The following is a 21755-nucleotide window of genomic DNA, read 5'->3' as shown; positions in this document are numbered from 1 at the left end:
ATTCTAGAATAGTTATACCTAATAAAGTACTTGTTTTTACAAGTCGCGCTTAGTTCAGCAAAGACCCCGTTTTTCCCCCAATCCCCCTTACTGGTCTTAGTGCCTAAGCGCTTTCGGACCCCAAATGAGGCCTTGGCAGTAGATAATGTCAAGGCCGGGACCGAAAGGTTAAATAAAGCTTTTTGTGGCCTTTTGGCCAATATCAAAGTGTAGTATCTGTTCCGGCAGATACTGCAAGCAAAGGCCATATGTGGGGGAAATCCCACATATAAGACCTTGGTCAATGTAGGGGAAACCCTTCATACCAATTGTCACTATCCAGCTCCCTATTCCCCGGAGAGTTGGTACCCACTTCCCCTTCACTCCTCACATTAAAAGTCGGCCTTGTGCCTAATTTACTCGGTGTTGGAGCAAATAAATATCCTTTTCTTTGCCTTTTGGCCAAGATCAAAGTTTAGTATCTGTTCTTAGTACACGCTGTACTTATTGTGATATAAAGAGAGGGATCACTTTTCTGTATTAATTTAATGTAAAATGATCACCTACTTTACAACGAGTTAGTCTCAAAGTCATTCAAGTCATTCTCCATATCATTGAAGTTGTTTTTGAAGGATTCCAGTTATTTTTTTAAGCATTCAAGTCATTCTTAAGGCGATTCAATTCATGCTTAAGTTCATTAAATTCATTCTAAGTCATTTACTTTTTATTTATTTAAGTCATTTCAGCCTATTTTTCGGTCATTTTAGTTTATCTTTAAGAATTTCATATCAATCCTACATTCACGCATTAATTCATTACACGAGAGCACGCGATTAATGGCTATCGGCCTTGTTTTATGTTAGCAATCTGTCTCTTATTTAAGAACCCAAAATGCACCATTGGAGTTTTATCATAAATCCCAACCTTTTTTGACGCAAAGAGAGAATTGTGCGAACCATTTAGTATGAAATAGGGAAAACATATTGAAATTTATATTATATTTCTTGTAAAATAAGGCGTGTTATTTGGAAAACAGTTCGGGCTGCATGCGGCTTTCGAACATTAATTTGCCCATGACTGACACAGATATTACTAATGACATGCACTTAAATTTATAACCTATTTCTCGTTACTATTTTAAGAATTCTGTTCGTACATAAATACACAGGTCGTTCGTCTGCTTCAGTATGACATAGAATGTTTACAAAAAAATAGAGATTAAGGATATTGATAATGCAAAGAATACAATTGAAAAAATTGTAAACAAATATTTTTAATACGTACTTAACATATCTAATATCTTAACTTTTGGACTATACGGAAAGTTATAGACAATTGAATATTAACGCCTTTCTCTGAGTGCTAAAAGTGATTTTGTAAAGGCACTTGTTTCTAATTCTTACACCTATATCAATTAAATTTTTGTATTTTCTGTTTGACATTTCGCGATGATTTGATCCTAAGTATTTTAAACTTATAAAATGTAATGTTTAGCAGTTATACGTATTTGATAAATATTGATGTTTATCTCAGTATCTGAATAATTCTATGAACGCGTCACTCACTTTTAGGCTCGAAGCAAAGTGAAGTATCTGTTTCAATACTGCACTTCCTATTATCTATGTTTGGTTCTCGGTTAGAAAGAAAATATTTGTAGATTTAGGCAATTTTAATTTAAAAAAAAATGTGTTTCAATCCAGTGCTTTTTTTGTGTGTGGGGAGCTAGATTTTCTCTATAGTAAAAACTCAGCATTGTGTTTATCTGCCGACATTGGGAGGGAAGTAAATGGGATGTATCTGATTATGTCCAACCGAATTAACCAATTATTAAAATATGCGTCTTACTAAGCTTTTGTCTGTCACTTTCTGTTTTCCTACTTCTTCATATGGCAGACACAGCATTCGAAGCTCAAAGAAAATACCATCAATAAGGCTACCCTACACTGGCTTATACGAGGATTGACTCATGTTTTCTAAGGGATGTTGTTTATAGTTGCAACATTAATCTCGATACTCACATAGACTAAATGAATTTTTATCATTGGATTCAATAAGACCAAGGACCCAACAGAAAGGTATGCTATAATTTTACTGGTTAGTAAGAAAGAGGGAAATAAATAGTTCTAACTTATTTAGTAACAATGTAAAACAATACCGTAATGGAATAATTAAATATGTATGCATATCATATAGATATAGCAAGAGGTTCTTTGATTTTTGAGAACTTTTACTGAAATAAATGCTAACATTTAATATCATAGTTTAGTATTCAATGACGCGTAAATTTCTAATAAGTTGAACTGAATCCGCTGTCACTATCAGTATCTGTTTCCCCCTCAGTCTCTCACACTTAAGTATGAAGCATAGTTTGAATGGTAGCAGCTTACAAATACCCGTTCTTTTTAACCGAACCAAACACCCATAAGTTAGAGTTTCTACAAACAGTGAAAGCTTAAGAATCTGCATCCCAAGTGTAACCTCTAATTCGATTACAACGATTACTTCATCTAATAAGTCAATATTCTTGAGATTTGGGATTTGATTTTTTTCATTAGTTATAACATTATTATGATGCTAAATTTAATTCTGCAACATTTGTCGATGGGGGAAAACAATATTATCGGAATACTTGACAAAACTAATAATGATCCATAAAATTCTTCAATTAGATATCGATTTCTTGATCATAATAAAAATTAAATTTTTGACTTCTTGCATTATCCAACGATAATCCATTTGCAGTTCGGGTTTATCGCCAATAAAATCGAAGGAATTACCAACGGTACTGAAAATAATGTCATTGATTCGCTATTGACACGGTCGCTTTTAATGTGAGCGTAAGGCCAAATCCTGTAAAATCGCGGCTAATTCTGCGCTAATAATTGTTTATGAAAGAGAAGCTGGCACAAATTTGTGAGGCATATTCCTTTCGAATCTAGAAACAAGAAAATATAATTTTTGGTTAATTTGATGATCGCAATTAACAATTAAAGTGGTTTAATCGAACCTGTTGTTCAATTTGTGTAAGGTTCCGATGTGTTGTATTTGGTCGGCAGTAATTTTACAACACCATTCTGAAATAAATGTGCAGGTTTAATAGCATTTTAAGACCCTCTTCATCGCTTTGGGCAAAGATTAATTTTAATAGTTTCGAATGGTAGCAAATCTGAGTAATGAGTTCAAATTTAGTTAGAAATTATAACAAATAATAATCGACATTAATAGAAATTCGGCCAGATGAGCACCAGAAAACAAACACTTCACAATATTTTTTTTTCTGTGGGGAAAATGCAGGAATTTTCGTGAGTTTAATTTCGATTCATACAGATGACGTTATGCTACTTCCTATGTAATAAGATTTAGAGGTAAACAACTGACATATCGACATCTGCGGAATTTTTAATTTTGATTTCAAATGATGAATTTGCAAATATGTTTTCGTTAAATTTCCTTTACTTCATATATTATTTTAAAGAGCGTTTATAGCTCTATTTAATCGATTAAATTACAATCGACTCAAAACAATTATATCCTCTCTTCAGAACGTTTAATACAAGATGAGGAAAAGAGGAAATTCGAAAAATGTTCTTATTTCAATTAACTGTAGGCCAAAAAGCTGATGAAACAGCTCGCGATATCAACGAAGCTTTTGACCCAGGAACCACTACTGAACACATAGGATAATAGTGGTTTAAGGAGTTTCGCGGTGGCGACGAGACTCTTGAAGATGATAAGCGTAGTGGTCGGCCATCAGATGTTGACCATTATCAGATAAGCGCCTTAGTTGAAGCCAATAACTGTTCGAGAACTTGCTTTTGAATTAGGCGATTTCTAACTACTTCAGAGAGATGGGAAAGAATAACATCTCGATAAATGGGTGTCTCACGAATTGAACGACAACCAAAAGAAACCCTTTTATGAAGTATCATCTTCTCTTCTCTTACAAAACAAGAACGACCCGTTTCTCAGCCGGGTTTTGACTTGCGATGAAAAGTGGGTTCTTTACGACAACCGGTGACGCTCAGCTCAGTGCTTAGACGCCAACAAAACTCCACGACATATCTCGAAACTAGAGTTGTACCAAAATAAGGTCATGCTGATTGCTTGGTAGTCTACAACCGGTCTAATCCATAACATTTTTTTTAATGCAGGCAAAATCATATCAGCGGAGAAGTGCTGTATACAAATGGATGAAACTTTGACAACAATATCCATCATTAGTAAACAAAAAGGCCTGATTTTCCTCCACGACAATGCTCGACCACATGTTGTTAAATCGACCCTGCAAAACTTAAACGAAGTGGGCTACGAAACTCCACCTTAACGCCATACCTTCTAGCCCTCTCACCTACCGAATACCAGTTTTGAAAGCATTTAGACAACTTTCTGCGTGAGAAATGCTAAAAAAACCTAAGCGATATCTCAAACTTCATCATTACCAGAACGCAAGGTTTTTACGTAACTGGCATAAATACACTTGTTTTGCGTTGGAGAAAGCGGGTTGATTGTAATAGTGCTTATTTCGATCAATTTTTTTTTTAAGCAGAGATATATCCATCTGAATTTTAAAGTTAAAAAACGCAAGAACCTTCTTCTCAACCTGATATATTTTATCACGTTTCTGGATTATTAAAATGGTGATTAATTATACGTTTTATTATTGATCTCCGAACTACTGGTCTCAGTTTGAGTGTTATTTCACCCGATGTAAACCCCGACCTTTTTCAGTTGAAGATTGTCGGGAATCTTTCTGTCGACTCCAGAAATCTACACCGAACACGACAGTAGCATGCACTTGTTCCGCCATATACGACTGGATAGATGTTTTAAGTAATTCTCGATTGCATAATTGTCACCTGCGCAGGGGATTGAACCTTTAAACTTCAGAAAAGCGTAACTTTACAATTGAATTGACCAAATACTTTATCCTCTTCGCCATGAACAATTCAAGTATCAATTTTAAGAGTCTTAAGCCAATTTTTTTTCTAGATGTACAATCTTACTACTCATCACTATATGTCATTATTTATTACTACACAACCGAGACATTGTGCAAATAACCTATAAGATGAAAACATTTTCCCAAGGAATACAAATAATAGGTCTAATATATTCTATCTGTTCTTTTTAGCAAACAATTACACAGTTAAAACCTTTATTCGGTACTAGTGCACTTATTGATCCGTGTTGAAATAATAATGTTATGTTTTAAAAAGCCATTCTTAACATGGGGAGAGGAGGGTGTGTTGTACCTATTCTATACTTTAACCTTACAATTGAATAAAAAAAACATATCATAAAACTTTAATTAAACTCGGAAATACGATTTAAAAAATAACGCGGATCAGTAAGTGCACTAGCGCCCTTTATTATTATAACACCTTAGCAATTATAATTTTAATTGAAAATTGCTACTGAAATGATTTCGAATAAGTAATAAACTCATCGTACATATTCGCAACAATGTAACCATCTATTAGTTGGGGCTCTAACAATTAAGTAGATTAATAAAACGGTATACCGCTGTGGACGTTGTAGTGGAAATAGACAAGAAAAAGCTATACAAAATTAAAACAATTTGGTCAGTAGCGGTTTGTGTACCGGTAAATTACACTAGCAGAGAGACTCAACGTTGTTCAGATTTGAATGTGGATCAGTAAATGTTTTACTCTCCCCTACTTTTATTGGCCCTGTCGGTGGGGCATTAGAATACGCCGACTGCCCCCCAGCAGAGGGTAAAAGTCCCTCAATGGGGGTCCTGGATATGACCTTAAACAATATCCAGTGGTGAGGCCCCAGCTTGTGGGCTTTGGGGAGTGTGGAGCCACCCTTTAATTACCATTGCTCCCAGGTCCACTCTGACCCGGAGTGGTAGTACCTGTTAGGGTCCCAACTATGGGTTAAATAGAAACCGACGTGAAAACAACAAATATATTCTATTAACAAAATTTTTCTTAAAAATCTTTGGATTCGGCATTAAATAACCCGAAAAGGGTTGATATGCCGTAAAACAAAAACCAACCAACCAACCAACCTACTTTTATTGCTATCGAAATCAGTGAAATCGTCCATGTTTTCATAAAATCGACCGGCTGCTTGCCCTATTAAGACATCCCCCGCAGTGTACCGGAAGTAAGTTTCACATCCCTTACCACAGTGATTTAGCCCACAATAAATTATAGTTGATATTGCACTGTAGAGAATCCACTGTCAATTTTAGACATTTATATGTAAATAATGGCTTCACTTAAAGCTTAAAATGTAAAGCGAAAGTATCATGGTTCAATAGTGCTTTAAACAGAAACATTCATTTCGAACATGTTGTTGTTTATTTTATGAAATTATTTTACATAATTACTTGAATTAAAGTTAAACATACAAAAGTCAAGAATAATGATTAAGTTGTGCTCTAAAAAGAAACTTTCATTTCGGACGCGCCCCTGTCATACAAAGAATCTCTAGTTGATTTTATAGGCTGGGACTTTCTGCTTGTGCGGCGATAAAACATCTCAAATGTACTTGTGATGTAAGACTATGTAAAAGTGTTAATTTTGGTCAAATTGGACTTTCTTTCTTCAATCGGATTTTTTCGATTATCTATTTTCCATACTTATCAGAAGCATTCCGAAAAAAAAAACGTATCTAAATAGACTCTCAGAAACATTACGCACCTGCATGAAAATTACTTTTTTAATTGTCCCGGCCGTTTCCGAGTCCATAAGGAAGGAACTTACGCACACACATGCACACATATACACACGCATACAGACACACAGAGAAAAAGTTCGTTTTATATAAAGTAGATAGACAGATAGATAGATAGAGATAGTAATGTTCGCATTTGTGTAAGTATCTGACCAAGATCGCCACGATAAAATTCTCAAATTAGGAATCCATTAGCCAATTAGCGATTGTTCATAATGAGGATTTTTGTAATGCACACAACCTTACGTATATATATATATATATATATATATGTATATATATATGTGTGTGTGTGTGTGTATTTGTATATATGTATGTTTATATAAGCAGTTATACCAACAATGGTTTGCATATAGCGTATTGAAATTTTATAATTCACTTAATATTGGCAATTCATGCACACTGTATGAAATAATATGCTCCCACAGGTTCTGAAGATATATGATTAGAATGTCAATCGATTTCCAGCCAACCGTTTTCATTGAGAATGAGGCCTGGTTAGCATTCCACCCCGATGATATTATAATCACCGTCTTCCCTATTTCCTCCATTTCCTGGCCCAACTCTTAATTTTTCAAAATGATGTTGGTATTCTCATTCTGCAGTGAATAAGTAACAAACAATTGGAGAAATCTCTTACAAAATCAAATATTGTTTTTATGAAAATCGCTCCAGACAAGGCATAAATACATCTGGTATAAGAAGCTTAACATAAAACTGTTAGATTGAATGTTTTTAATTCAAGAAACATAAATTCGTCCTCCTGCATTAGAAACATCGCTTATGACATGTTCAAACTAAAAAGACGAATATGAGGCTGCACAAATTTAAACTAAAATTTGCATTCCAATCTTCTCCGTTTATTATCTTTACGCGTGTATATATATATATATATATATATATATATATATATATATATATATATATATATATATATATAGAGAGAGAGAGAGAGAGAGAGAGAGAGAGAGAGATTCCTCATGTTGTTAATGTGCGAAATGTTCACTACCAACCTATTCTGTCAGATTTTGGTCACAGATTTAAACCTAGATAAATAAGAGATTCGGGCCTGATGAATAAAATTTAATATAATTGCTAAGGTTTCAAATTTTAAAAATCGTAGCTTAGCAGTCGTAAATCGAATTAATGTGTATCCTCTACACATGCGCAAATATATATTCATAAGTTTGATTTTTTTTTTTTAATGCATGGGCCCTTAGGTCATATTGCAGTCTTATGCTATAGCGCTAAATGTTTTAGTTTGAATTCTAGCTGATGAGATAAATATATTTCTTTTTTTACTTTTCACTCGCATGTCTTGGGTACAATATATCAATCTCTAGAGAATTGGCTCTATAATAATAAATTCGACATTTACATGAAATATATAAAAGCGTAGTTTACCGCTGGGCAACGACAACGGAACTGCTAGTTTATTATAAAAGTCACGTTGTTAGTCTGTGAGAAACAAAACTACTTTCTCGATTTTTGATCTACAGTTTTTAAATTTTACATATGGGATATTTCAAGTTGTGGGGCAATATCGGTTTGGTTTTATTCAGGAATATAGATTCGGAGGGCTCAGAATTATGTAAAATTATTAATTTATATGCTTACCTGTGTTAATTTGTTAAGTTTGACATACATGTAGCGTTATCTCAGACTGTAGCGAATATCGCGTGTGACCTAAATGATTTGGTTTCGGTTCTTGCTGATGGTACCTAAGTCAAATTTAGTTTTACTTTTAGAATCACTTCTATGTATTAGGTACAATATAATAATCCATAGAAATCTTTTATGAAATAGATCATACGCAATATACATAAATTCAAATATGATATTTAAACGTATATTACGACCGAATAATGAAGACTTGCATGTTATTATATTAATACCGAAACCTGTTAACCGGTGTTTCCCAGTGGAAGTCTTTTCCCCACCTTCGCAATAAAGTAAACTACAGTTGTTGGTGGTGGCCATCGTCGGTCCTGAACAACTGAGGACACTGGCAGCCATGACCGAAATGAAATAATTTGCATTTTACTGTCGATTAGTGCTGGTTTGGGACGATAACCTGCAGGTACTGTTTGAATCTAAAAAAAAACAATTATGCGTAAAACAGAATGAATTTATATAATTAAGAAAAATGGTCCATTAGAATAATAATTAAAAGTAAAACCAGAAGTTTTAGATGTTAGGGATTCTCACTGTATATGGATTGTTTAGAGTGATCGAAATCAGTGGTAGCAGTCTTAGCTGTTTTTGTTTGTTGTTCAAGTCTTCCTCTTCTTTTCAACTCTTCCACCAAATGTAGATCCCAGTTTTATGTCGTTTTTTTCTGAACGTGTATAACATAACAATTGCGATTTTTTTTTACTTACTTCCTTTTCATTTTAAGAACGTCGTACATCCCAAACTTCCCATGTTAAGAACGACTTTCGGAATAGATACCACTGCCATCCTTATCTAAGGGACGGCGTTCGGAATAGATACCCCCAACATCCCTATGTAAAGATAGGCTTTCGGATTAGAAACCTCTTTTTGTGGGAAAGGGCTAGTAATTCCCCCAAATTTAACTGTGATAATGGTTTTAAGCATACCACCACCCGCGAATGCAATATAAAAAATGTGGGTGGCAGTGTCGGTAGGAGGGAAGTAGATTTCTTGATCGTACCTGCGTACAAACCTGGTAGCCAGTGAATTACAGTGCACTATACAGGTTTTTACATCTCTGTAAGTACTTGTCTCCGCAAAATTTGAATTAGATTGTCTTCATCAGCATAAAAGAAAACCTTTAAAATTCGTCATTCTAAAGAAAATTGTGGATGTTAACCTATTTACAAATTTACCCAAAAACGAAATGTGTGCGCAATCGCGAACATCAGCCCAGAAAATAAAATTAAATAAAATACTCCACAGAATTCAAAATTGGTCAAAACACAATTATGTAACAAATGAGTTAAAACTGTGGCGTAGAAAAGTGGTGTCGTCAACCTGAATAGTAAATGCCAACAAAAAAAAAGCAAAGAAAAACAAGTTTTTTTCAAAGCTTTTTTTTTATTTGAGGGGGATAGTGTCCTGTCAGTAATGTGTGCATGTTTATATTTTCAAACGATTGCTGTGCTTACATTTTTTAGTGCCCCAGACGTTCAAACAAAGACGAAGAAAACGTTATGTATATAAAGTTTTTTACTTGTGCACGTTTGCTCCAGTAATAAAGGTTATCAGTATTTAATTATCTTTTATGAGCAGTTAATATGTTTGTGTCTTATTTGAGCGCTAGTGTCTCATGTGGAGAGCTGCATCATTTTTTTAACTGTAAAGTGTTCGTTCTTTAAGAATTAGCTTCCATCCGGAATATGAGAATGTTAGGTCTCAGCTACTCAGAAATAGCGCAACATTGCTAGGGAGGCGTTATTATTTAGGATTCAGAAATCGGAAAGAATATGATATTTTTATTTGTCTTAGCCAGTTACGGGGGGGGGAATCACACTATACTTGAAAAATGTAAAATTGGACACGGTGGCAACTGGTAGCGGTGAGAGAACTATATATTGAAAAAAAATATACGAACTTATTCTTCTGTAGATGTGGCGACGGTGATGGTGGTTCTTATTGGATTTAATGTAGTATTTTATTATCACGAGTGAATGTGACAGAAATGGCGGTCGTAAGCTACATAAGATAGCTATCAAGGTAGATGTATTAAGTTTGTATGTGGCATCCGTTGTTGCAACCCTACGATACTCTAATTTAATCGATGACTTCCGACTAACCGTTGTGGGGACTCAGTAATGCAAAAGATATTAACACTTCCGAAGTGTATACGTAAATAGGGAGCTACAAAATCTCGAGGTGGCGTGTGTGTGTGTCTGTGTACATCGTAGTACGCAATGCTACTGTTAATTTCTACAACTATTGTTATTTGTATATTCTATTTTGTTTATCAATACAAATACTGTATGTGTCTTCCTTAATGGCTCATTATTTTCGACAATAACCTTGAATTCACAAAGAGGATACTCACACGATCTTGGTGATGTGTAACTTACAATTCAAAGGGGATCACTAACAACGCAATCTGTTTTGAACAAAAGAGGAAAAAGATCAAATTAATCCCGTAATAACATAGCGAACTAACGGATAACAGGGTGGCACTCTCAACAAACGATACACTTTTTAAACTAGGATTACAAAAATACTTCCACGGTTTTTTTTTTATAAGTAATGTTGAAAACAAGAAAGGGCCTTTTCGTCGGACAGCGGGGACAAAAGTTTTTTAAAACTATACTGTAAGATATTTCCGTTTTAGACTAGATAGAATAAAAGGGTAAGCACGATATTCTTTAATCAAATTGTTTTTCTTTTCAGAAAAAAGAGACGTAAACTGTAAAGTGTTTAAGTGTAAGTTATATATATATATATATATATATATATATATATATATATATAGTTAAAAAACAGTATTGGCGCTATAACATAAACACAGATAACTGTAATGTATGATGTTGTGAAAAACTCAGTAAAATTAATAAAAGTAAAACGAACATTTATTTCTGAATACATCCATCAAGAAAAACAACGAAATGTGAATAATTTTGTTAGCTATTGTAGCATTTATAACGTAACTGATTTATTTTATGTCGCGCTCAAAATAGGAACTGGTTTCCTTTAGTACGCAGGCATACTTAGGTAACAAAGTCAATTTTCATGTGTTAATTTTGTTTAAGTTCATGGCAAAAATTTATTACAATATATATTGTCAAGACGAAACTGAAAAACGTTGCAATTGTTTTATCTTTTTTTTTTCTTATATGGAAGAAAAAAATATTTCTTGATATTTAATAAATCCCCGTGTTAGAATAGGGTGATTTCCACCGAGGCAGCAGCAAATCTTATTACGATAACCTTGCTGCTTTCGTCATTTAATTGAAGAAAATAAAACACTTTAATTACTTGTCACAAATAATATTTTATTTCATACTTCAGGGAATCAACTTAAAAGCCTGGTATGTGACGCCCTTTTCTCTTCACTGCAATTACATTCTCACAGCGGAGATGTGTCTCTGCTCCATCGTTATTTTCATGGCAATTGCTAGTCTGCGCTGTAATAGATGGTCCCCCTTGCCGTTCATGAATGACTAGCGACTAGCTACAACCACTGGCATTAATTTTCCCCACGCATAACCTGTGCCTAAATCTAAACGCAGTTTCCATGAACAAAGCTTTTTTTGCTAGAACTGACCCTCCGTGGAATACTGTTCCACTGGCCTGTTTCCTGGCTGACTAAAATATGGTAGTCTTCAAGTCCAATGTAAGCAAGTTCTTGTTGAGCCGTCCCCTTATATAATCACAATTCTACCAAATCTACAGAACTAACAATTACTACACTACGACTTTGCATTCATTAACCTTTAACCTCGATTGGATTTTGGGTCTTGATAAGTTGTGACTTCATTGTAAAAAATTTAAACAAACTTTAAGACGAAAATAAGTCAATATTTAATTAAACCACATATACGTTTTCAAACAATAGATGAAAATGATGGAATAATATCGAAGTGTTTATTACTTTTGTAATCTTACACTTATGAATATGTTAGTAAGGAGAAATATCTTTATTTTAACTATATTTTCATCGAAAATAACTGTATTTAGAGTTAAACCTCAGAGAACTTAAAAACCGTATGCAATTGTGACCCAAGTCCTGTGAAAGCGGATTTAACAGTAAGTAGTGCTATTATGGAGCTTAGTTAAAGCTTTTGTTAGTTGAGGAATACCTGGAAATTCACGATTGCCTTTCTGGCTTCACCACCAAAACAAAGAGAAAATAAATTCAGTTGAACAGATTTTAGTTGACAATCACAAATTCATACGAATACTGTTTTCCAAATGAATCAATGATATCTGGGAGGATAGAATTGAAAATCCTGTTTGGGTTTGGTTTTAGTGGCTATGACCCTGGAATCATCATTCGAAGAGCTTAGCGGTGTGAGAAATGGCTCGATGGAAAATGATCACGTGGTATGCTTACGTAAGATTGGCAATTGACCAATAGGTCAATATAAGTTAGACGGGTGAACTCCTACTGACTGAAGTGTACGCCCGAAAGCGTCTACTCCTACCCGTTACCTATCTATAAAATGTCGCGCACGAGCGAACTGCGACAGAAAAGTGAAGAGGTCAAGAATACAGAAGTGGGGAATCATGAGAAGAAAAGAGTGCGAGTCTGGAACGAGCTCCCGCTGCCGGCCGATTTAAGACTCCTCAGGTTCGGTACGTCACTCTAGTTGCAACGATCCTATGTAAGACAGAACTCCAATCTCGCTAAGCCACTATAAGTCACCCGTCCTCGTAATTTTAAATTGTCTGCAGGTTTCTCAGAAAGAAAGGAGAAAGTATATCTCATGAAAGGGGGTCGAAAAATGGCATTTTCATAAGCGAGAGGAACCAACAGGCTGGCACACATGCTGATTATTCAACGAGACTGTTTCTCGCTATTTAAAAACAACGGGTTGTTATTTCTAACGGAATATCGACGCGTGTTTACTCACGGTATACGAAAGGGGCCGAACATACTATTGGCTTGACAGCATTCAAATATATATCTTATCATCTTTTTTTGTAACGGCATTGTATATTGTACGTTTTTTAGAACTTTGTAATTTAGTTTTTGACAATATAATATTTGTTATAGGAAACGACTACAGGATTTGATCGTTTTTTTCTTTTTGTTGTTGCTGTCGGAGTTAACGTGCTTTAAATTGTAGAAACTCAGCATCAAGTCCGGGGGTATATGGATATATCTAAATGAAAACGTGGATGTGTGCCACTTCATTTAATTTCAGATTTATGCATCTCGTGGACTATTCGTGCGGAGAAGGAGGGAACCAGAAGCGACTAAACCACTCCTGCCCTCGTGCGGATCAATCATTGATAAACCATTGTAATATGTGACCTATTTTGATAGCCAATATGGCTGTTGAACTCTGTCTGGGTGTTCCGTGATTCCGGATTTACCTGGACTCGAAATCTTATACCGATGATCACCTGTTAGGGTCTTCGTTGGGTTATATAATAAACATGTTTGAAAGGAAACAAAGTCTAATCAGAATCAAATATCGATTTGTTAGATACTATGCTATCGATTACTAATTCAAAGATGTCATTATATATATATATATGTTCATACACTCACAGACAGACAGACAGACAGACAGACACACACACACACACACACACACGCACACACACATATATATATATATATATATATATATATATATATATATATATATATATATATGCAAGGGTTTAATGACCATTAATTAGCCATTTTGATACTCTTTAAAATTGTATGATGTTTCGGTTCTCAATCGATGTGCACTTCTATTTAACTCTCATTAGAGTTACACATATTTTCCCTAATTATTGTCTCATGTAATTATTTATACATTGCATGATGAAGGGACGTCTATTTGGGCTAATTTGTGTAGGGACGGACGTGGTGGGGAAGACGGATTCTTCAAACGCAACGTATCTCAGTGGAATACGGTGAAAACAATTAGAGAAACCGATTCAGATGAAGGTCAACAGTAAAGTTTACAGATTCTGTGCAAAGAGATAAAATCACAGAAGAGCGATTCTATACGCATTTAATGTATACACTGACAAACGCACCCAATTTTGTTCGTTTATTAATGAAAGCATTCCTGCAGCCAGTATCATCATTTTTAATATTACATGTTAATTTGTATATGTGAATTACACGTTGTATGGGTGTAATTCGTGCTTCTGCCTCAAAAAAGGAACTGGATATCAGAACTAACATTTAAAAAATAAATTATGTTTTTCGTCTGTTTTCTCTCAGTGTCTTAATCATCATCGGTGCTCTGGAATTTTAAGCAAATATGTTGAAATATAAAAACATAAATGCGGCAACAATTTTCTTTATTTATTTGTAGAAGAGAGAAGGACTTCAATTCTTCATTTTCACGACATTTTAAAGTTCAAAACAATGCAAAAACAATATATCCGACGTTGGTCACCAAATTATTTCATGCATGGTACACATACATATTTTTCTGCCTATGTATTCGTGCGCTGTTAATTATCTGATAGGTATTTATGCGGAACACATGCCGTGCTAAAATAATATCGTTATTCAAAAATCCATTCTTAATATCGGCCGATAGAACTTTTTGTAACTATTGTGTGTGTGTTTTTTTGTTTATAATTATTGTGCACGTTCAACAATATTTCATACTAAAACCGTACCATATAAACTTACATTTAACTTAAACATCACATTAAAATTAGTCCGTATTCTGCATATAACCCCACTAAACAGAAAAATCTGCCAGTATTGGTGATAAAGTGACACTAATTACCTTAAACGAGTAATGGCCACCATTTTTTAAATGCACATACACGCATATCTATCTTTGTCTATTTGTCTTTCTGTCTCTGTCTGTCTGTCTGTCTCTCTCTCTCTCTCTTTATGTATATATATATATATATATATAAATATATTTATATATATATATATAGAGAGAGAGAGAGAAGCCACAGACAGACAGACAGAGACAGACGGACAGACAGACAGGAATAAAAATAGAGAGATACATACCTGTAATTGTGCCTCTTTTTTTAAAAAAAAAGAAGACCTAGCATTATTATCTCTATCTCTCTCTCTCTCTCGCTCTCTCTCTCTTTCTCTGTATACGTCTACAATTATATAAAAGCAACTTTGTCTATGTGTGTGAGATCGTTCCTTATAGACTCCGAAACGGCTGGACAGATTTTCTTTAAATTTTACAAAACTGTAGTGTATAAATCTGGGTGTTACCTTAGTAAAGTTTTCTCTCAGAATACCCCTATAATTATCGATAATCGAGACCGTTGTTTTATTTTATCTATCATCGGTGAAGCTATGTTTCCATGTCGTCGCTTAGCAACAATAATAGAACGGGCCTTGAAAATTCTACTGTGGGTAAGTTGATAGCGTGTATGTTTGGTTTTTGTTGTTATTGTCTTTGTTGGTGTTGTTGTTGTTGTTGTTTTTTGCATAACGTTGTCTGTAGGTTCAAACCCCACCATTAAAGTTCTAAATGCTTTCTTTTTCGTTAACTGGAAAGAAGTTTATACGAAATTATTTTATAAAAAAACAGTAGTTTCTCTAGGATGCAATGTAGAATAACATATATTTTGAACTAAGTTACTATATGGAGACACATGAAGCTTCGTCCATGGTGATATCGCGGATTTCAATGACAATAAAAATATAAGAGTGTGAAATATTCGTTGATCATCGTTTGGTCTCCCTGTTAGTATATATATATATATATATATATATATATATATATATATATATATATATATATATATATATATACAGAGGGAGAGAGAGAGAGAGAAAGAGAGAGAGAGAGAACGAATACTATTGTTATTGGCTAAGCATGCACATAGCATAACTGTGCACATAGGTTTTCTCGCGAATAAAGAGTATTGATTTATTTTGCGAATGTGCGCAAAACTTTCATAATTCCCATACACGAATTATGATTGATGATATTCCTCTGTAATTAAATTATAAATGTTATTTTATTGCTAGTATGTATAAAATCGTTTTTCGATGTAACAGACATGAACATTCCGTTAAGCATTGACGTTTGATTATGTACACCGATAAGATGCACTGTTATCTGGTGCTCTATTCATCATATGGTACTAAATGATGTACACACGCACACAAATAGGAATATATATATATATATATATATATATATATATATATATATATATATATATGAGGAAATTTCCAGAAGTAATGCCTTTTATTATTATTCGTCACGAATGGATTAGAAGGGATTGCAAATTGCATTGTAATAATGACTGAACTCATGCATCTATGACCTGAAAGCTTCATCACTCTTTTGCAGATATTGACGGTGTGAGACTGCGCAATCAACCCTTGTCATAGTGGTACGTCAGAAACAGAGATGGTCATTGAAATCCCTATGCATAGGAAAAAATTAACCGATCAATATTTATCGGCGCCTTTTGAACGTACACAGAGCCGATTCCGTTGATGTTAGAAGAGGTAGGAAGTGGAATCGTCGCTTTCAAAGGCGCGACAAAGATGAGAGTGAAAAAGTGAGCTCCGGTCTTATATGACGAAGGCATCAAAAGAGACTGGCCAAAAATATCGCCTGTTTAAATGGTATCACTCCAGTTTTCAAAGTTCTTCAACGTTTTAATATTTTTAATTAAAAAATAGGAAGCCTTACGTTTATAAAGGAGCTAGAGAGAGAGAGAGAGAGAGAGAGAGAGAAAGAGGGAGAGAGATAGTATTTACAACTTTTCTAGATCTCCATTAAAAATCGCTCCAGACAAGGCATACGTTGTTTACCGATAAGATCTCGCAAATAAAACGGCTTAAAATTGATAACCTCGTTAATCCACGTGTTTCTATAGACGGGCTGTTGTAGTTAGGCGAGATTTTGTTGTGCATATTTTACAGGGACGGGGACCAAAAATTTAAGCTTAGTCTAGTATCTTCCTAAAAAATAACGATAGAGAAAAGAGAGACTAACAACGTCTTTCATGTTCGAAAAGGGCAGTGGGGAGCAGACAGAGTCATCATCCACTTCATTCTGAAGCGACGTCTATTCTGTGAAGAGATAGTAAAGCATCGTCCACTTTAATTCGAAGCGTTTTTTTTTTTGTTATTCTATCGATGCGGGAAAGAGTGCTCCGAGCAACATATCACCAGCTGCAGAAACAATATATCATCTTTTAGGGTATTTGTCTCATACAGGTAGAGGTTTGCGTCAGAAGTGAGATACCTTCTGAGGTGGTCGAATGATCGATCCATTTTTCTTACCGATCTTGGCAACGGAATAGATGTAAACCGTTTATTTCATGTCTGGTGCACAGATCGGTTCCAGCAGCTTGTCAAGACAGAGGGCTTCAACAGGACAAGGGCTATGAATTTACAATTGATACCTTCATGCCCCATATTATACTCAATGCTCTGATGCGCTCCACGTATTTGATTAGTTTTTTACCTCACTGTAAACTTAGAAAAGCGAATTATGCTGTTTGGAAAAATGTATTCTTGACATCCAGTTTTGATTGGATATTGTCAGTTTGTATTTTCATGCACAAACAGATGTTAAAATACTCGCGTCTTTGCCAGTTGACTGCATGTTCAACAGTCATTCGCATTTTGTTCTCATCCTAATCATGTCTACTTTTATATCCTTTTTGGGGCATATTGCCTCAAAAGCTAGCCATATGAAAATATATATTGCTAATGAAGATTGTATCAAAGGAGAGCGAGAAAACTTGTGACTTACCGTTAGAAGAACCGCAGATACAAGTTAGAAAAGCATTTCATCCAAGGCATGAAAATTGTTAAACAAATTGTTTTTACTTTTGGCTTTAAAAATAAAGATACAAGATTCAATTTGAAATTTATTTATCTTCAAAGTGCACTTTCATAAATTTTACAAAGTAAGGTAAAAAAAGTTATTTAAATTGAATCAAAAAATTACCTTGGATTTATTTTATGTAATGTACATTCTGTTACACTTTTTAAAAAAATCATTGAAAATTTTATATTTATATCATTAATTGAAAGATAATGTTTTTAAAGTGCACCAAAACGTACTTTAACTCATTTTCTAGAGCAGAGAGAATTCCGTATATTTTTGGATTATTATTATTGTTCTAATCTAAGATCTAGGCCGATGACGATGCTTAAAAACTGTAAATAATTAGAATATTAGAATATATTAGAATATAAAAAGATTGGCTTTGAATAACCCATACGCAAAGGAAAGTCTACAACTTTCCATAGACAGTAGTGACTAGGAAGAGGAATGATTAAATATTTCAGTCGTGACGGTTGTACGATCCCCGGATACGATGAGTGTATATATATATACTTGTACTTTTTTGTAGAAAAAGAAATCCCATACAGTGCTCTATTATTAGGGAAAAACCCTTCTCGAAATAAGAGCAATATATTTTTTTGTATAGTATATACCGACTACCGATATAAATTTAAATTCCTGTATATACTATACAAATATATATATATATATATATATATATATATATATATATATATATATATATATATATAAAAATAAAAAAATTTCTTGAAGTTATATTTTTGTATTTTACCGTCATTGGATTATTTATCTTTCACCAGACAATCCATTCACGTGTAATTACCTTTTTCTTCACCATATTCCCTCTGTGTCACTTTTTTCTTATAAAGTAAGATCTTTGACTTACTTGTTGTTTCATCAAATACTTTTGTATGCAAAATCCGATCGCGCATTTTGCTTATTCCTACCCTCTGATGAGAAGAGAAGTATTTCTTCGAAACTACGCGGATTAAGGACTATCCTCTGATTAAGTGTTTCCTTTTAAGATTAAATGTTTTTAACTCCCTTTCAAAGTGTTTTTAACATGTTTTATCAACTGTTTGCTTGTATACATATATATATATTTGACCTCTTCAAAATTGACCTTTTTCTTCAAACATATGGGAACTGAAATTATTCCCATTCTCCAAGGTCTAAATTAGCTAAATATACCAGTTATTATCTTGGACCTTGGCTATGCCTACCTCAAGAGCCATGTAATTTCATTGTTGACGTTTTTCAAAAACGCTGCAAAATATGGGATATTATGTCCTTATTTTCATTGTAGCTTTCCAGAGGGTGATGCTATAGTATTGAAAGTGGTACCAAATGAAAGCTAATAAAATTTTCTTGTATATGGTAAGCACGATAAAACACACGAACACCTGTGTAAATTTTAACTAATTTTAATGCACAAACAGCTGGGACACTACAAAAAATCAGTTTGGTAGTATGATAGCACTGCACTGACACATATATTGCATAAGAAACTGCCAGATAGGATGTTACTAATACATGTATTATCACTTGTTCAATGTGGCTTTTTTGAAATTGTAAAAATTTTTCCTGTGGTACTCCACAACTTGTAGTAAGCAGCTTCTTTGCTCTGGGTCACTTGTGATCTGAGTTGCAAAGTCACTCATTAGTTTCACACCTCTCTCAGCCACATCATTGGTCACTTTCACTGACCTCACAAACTTCTGTGCATTCCTGTAGCTGTCATTCTCCCCAGGTGTCAGCAGGAATAGTGAGCCAGTCACATTACACTCGAAGAGCATCAAACACAAAGTGAGACTCTGGCCCTACCAGGTCTGTGAGAACTGTAGCTGCATTGATGACAGGAAACACTAGCTTGCTTTTCCTGTAACTCTCAGGATTGTCTGTTTCTGACAGCTTGACTGCGAGCTTCTCTTTTGCAGACTTGGTCATGCTGGCATGTGAACTGAACAAGGTGAATGGCACTAGTTCCTGGGTCAGATACCAGCGGTGGTTGTTCATTTTCTTGAGAACAGTGGTTGCCAGTTCATAGTCATACTGCTTGTATTGCAGCATGTTCTTCATAAGCTGGAGGTCATGGATAGGTGCATCAGCTGCAGATGTGCTGGTCACCCAGTGGCTGGTGTAGAATAAGGACAGGAACTTGTTCATCCTCTCCAGCTTGAAGATAGTGTCCGTGTTGTATGTTAGTTCCTTGGAAAACATGAGCATCTTCATACAATAAATGTTCCTGGCCAACTAGCGGGCTTGCTGAATTGCACCTGGCTTGGCCCAGTGGATACCTCGAGGAGGTTCCTTACCAAGCAGGATCAGGCACAGCTCTTCCACCCCTCTGTAATCTGCCCTCGGATTTGCTTCCTCAAGAAAATTGCTTAAGACTGCAATTGTGCTTGTCTTCTTCTGTTTCAAGTCTTGTTCAACTAGGCCCAGAACTCTTGGGCAGTCCTTAACCAACTTGTCCCACTTCTCTTTAACATTGCTGAAGATTGGGTTATCAGGACACTTGACCTTGCTGAACACAGCCTCCCATACACTTCCAATTATTACCTCTGATATGTGATGGCGACAAGCGAAGTAGAATACCTTTTTGCCTAGTTTTTCTTCAATAAGCTTCGCTGCACCCTTGTTGATGCCACTGTTGTTTGCTGTGGTATCAAATACCAAGCCTACAATGTTGTCTGTGAGGCCCCATGCTTCTATCAGTTCCAATGTAGCATTACACTGTTGGATTCCTGTGGAACTTTCTATGAAGGGCAAACTAAGCAGCTTCCCTTTTTCATACTGTGGAGTACCAGAGACGAGCACTTTCCACTGGGTATCTTTCACCAAGAACATCCCAGTGTAGTGTGCAGTAATCTGGCGGACTTTCTTTGAAGTTATTCATGTAACTTTGGCACAAGTTATGACGAGTGTTTATCCTATTTCGTCTTGTAGTAGAGACTGATATAACAAAGTCATCAAGATCTGCGCATCCTGCCTTCAACACTGCAGACACCATGACTGTTGTCTGGTTGTCAGAGAGTGACAACCGATCTGCAGTGCTACAAATCTCTTCACTGGTCATAACTGAGTGTGGAAAGTGTAAGGTTATCGTACTTGGTTTTGATGAACAGCTTGGTGTTGTCTCAGTGTATTCTGAACCTTCACAAGTACCAGAGCCTTGACTGTTCTCTGGGTCTTCATCACTTGAAATTTTCCCAACTTCTGCTGCTGCAGCAGTCACTGATGATAACATTCTCTCTTCTCTTTCTTCTCGGAAGCTTTTCTCTCTAGACTTCTTCTCAAACACCTTATCATGACCTGACATGTGTGCCAGGCGAGTGGTCTGTTGGTCCAAGTAGAAATTGACGTCCTCTTCCTTGGTCTCCTTTGTGAGCAGCCTGTTGCTTCTTATCTCCTCCACAACATCCTTTGCTCCAATATCAAATAACTTGTCTAAGTCCTTCAGAAAGTTAGCTCGTTTCTCTTCCTCTGGTTTGTTATTTCTTCCCTTGTTTTTAACAATTTTCCTGTACTTATCATGGAGGATCATAAAACGGTTGACTGCATTTGGTCTAGTTAGTGTTTTAATCCTTGCCATATTCCAGAATGGCAAAACGACATCCACTGTATCACGGGCTTAACACCTATTGTCAC

General features: G+C 35.1%; 1 pseudogene; it reads left to right on the top strand.

Annotated features, from left to right (window-relative positions):
- Positions 1 to 420: 420 nt before the first annotated feature.
- Positions 421 to 568, top strand: LOC145284285 (U2 spliceosomal RNA; annotated as a pseudogene).
- Positions 569 to 21755: the final 21187 nt, after the last annotated feature.

The sequence above is a fragment of the Euprymna scolopes genome, chromosome 8 (genome assembly GCF_053919585.1).
Source record: "Euprymna scolopes isolate OS-2025 chromosome 8, ASM5391958v1, whole genome shotgun sequence".
NCBI classification, from domain to species: domain Eukaryota; kingdom Metazoa; phylum Mollusca; class Cephalopoda; order Sepiida; family Sepiolidae; genus Euprymna; species Euprymna scolopes.
The sequence above is the reverse complement of the archived record's forward strand: the minus strand, read 5'-3'. Positions and strand labels throughout refer to the sequence as shown.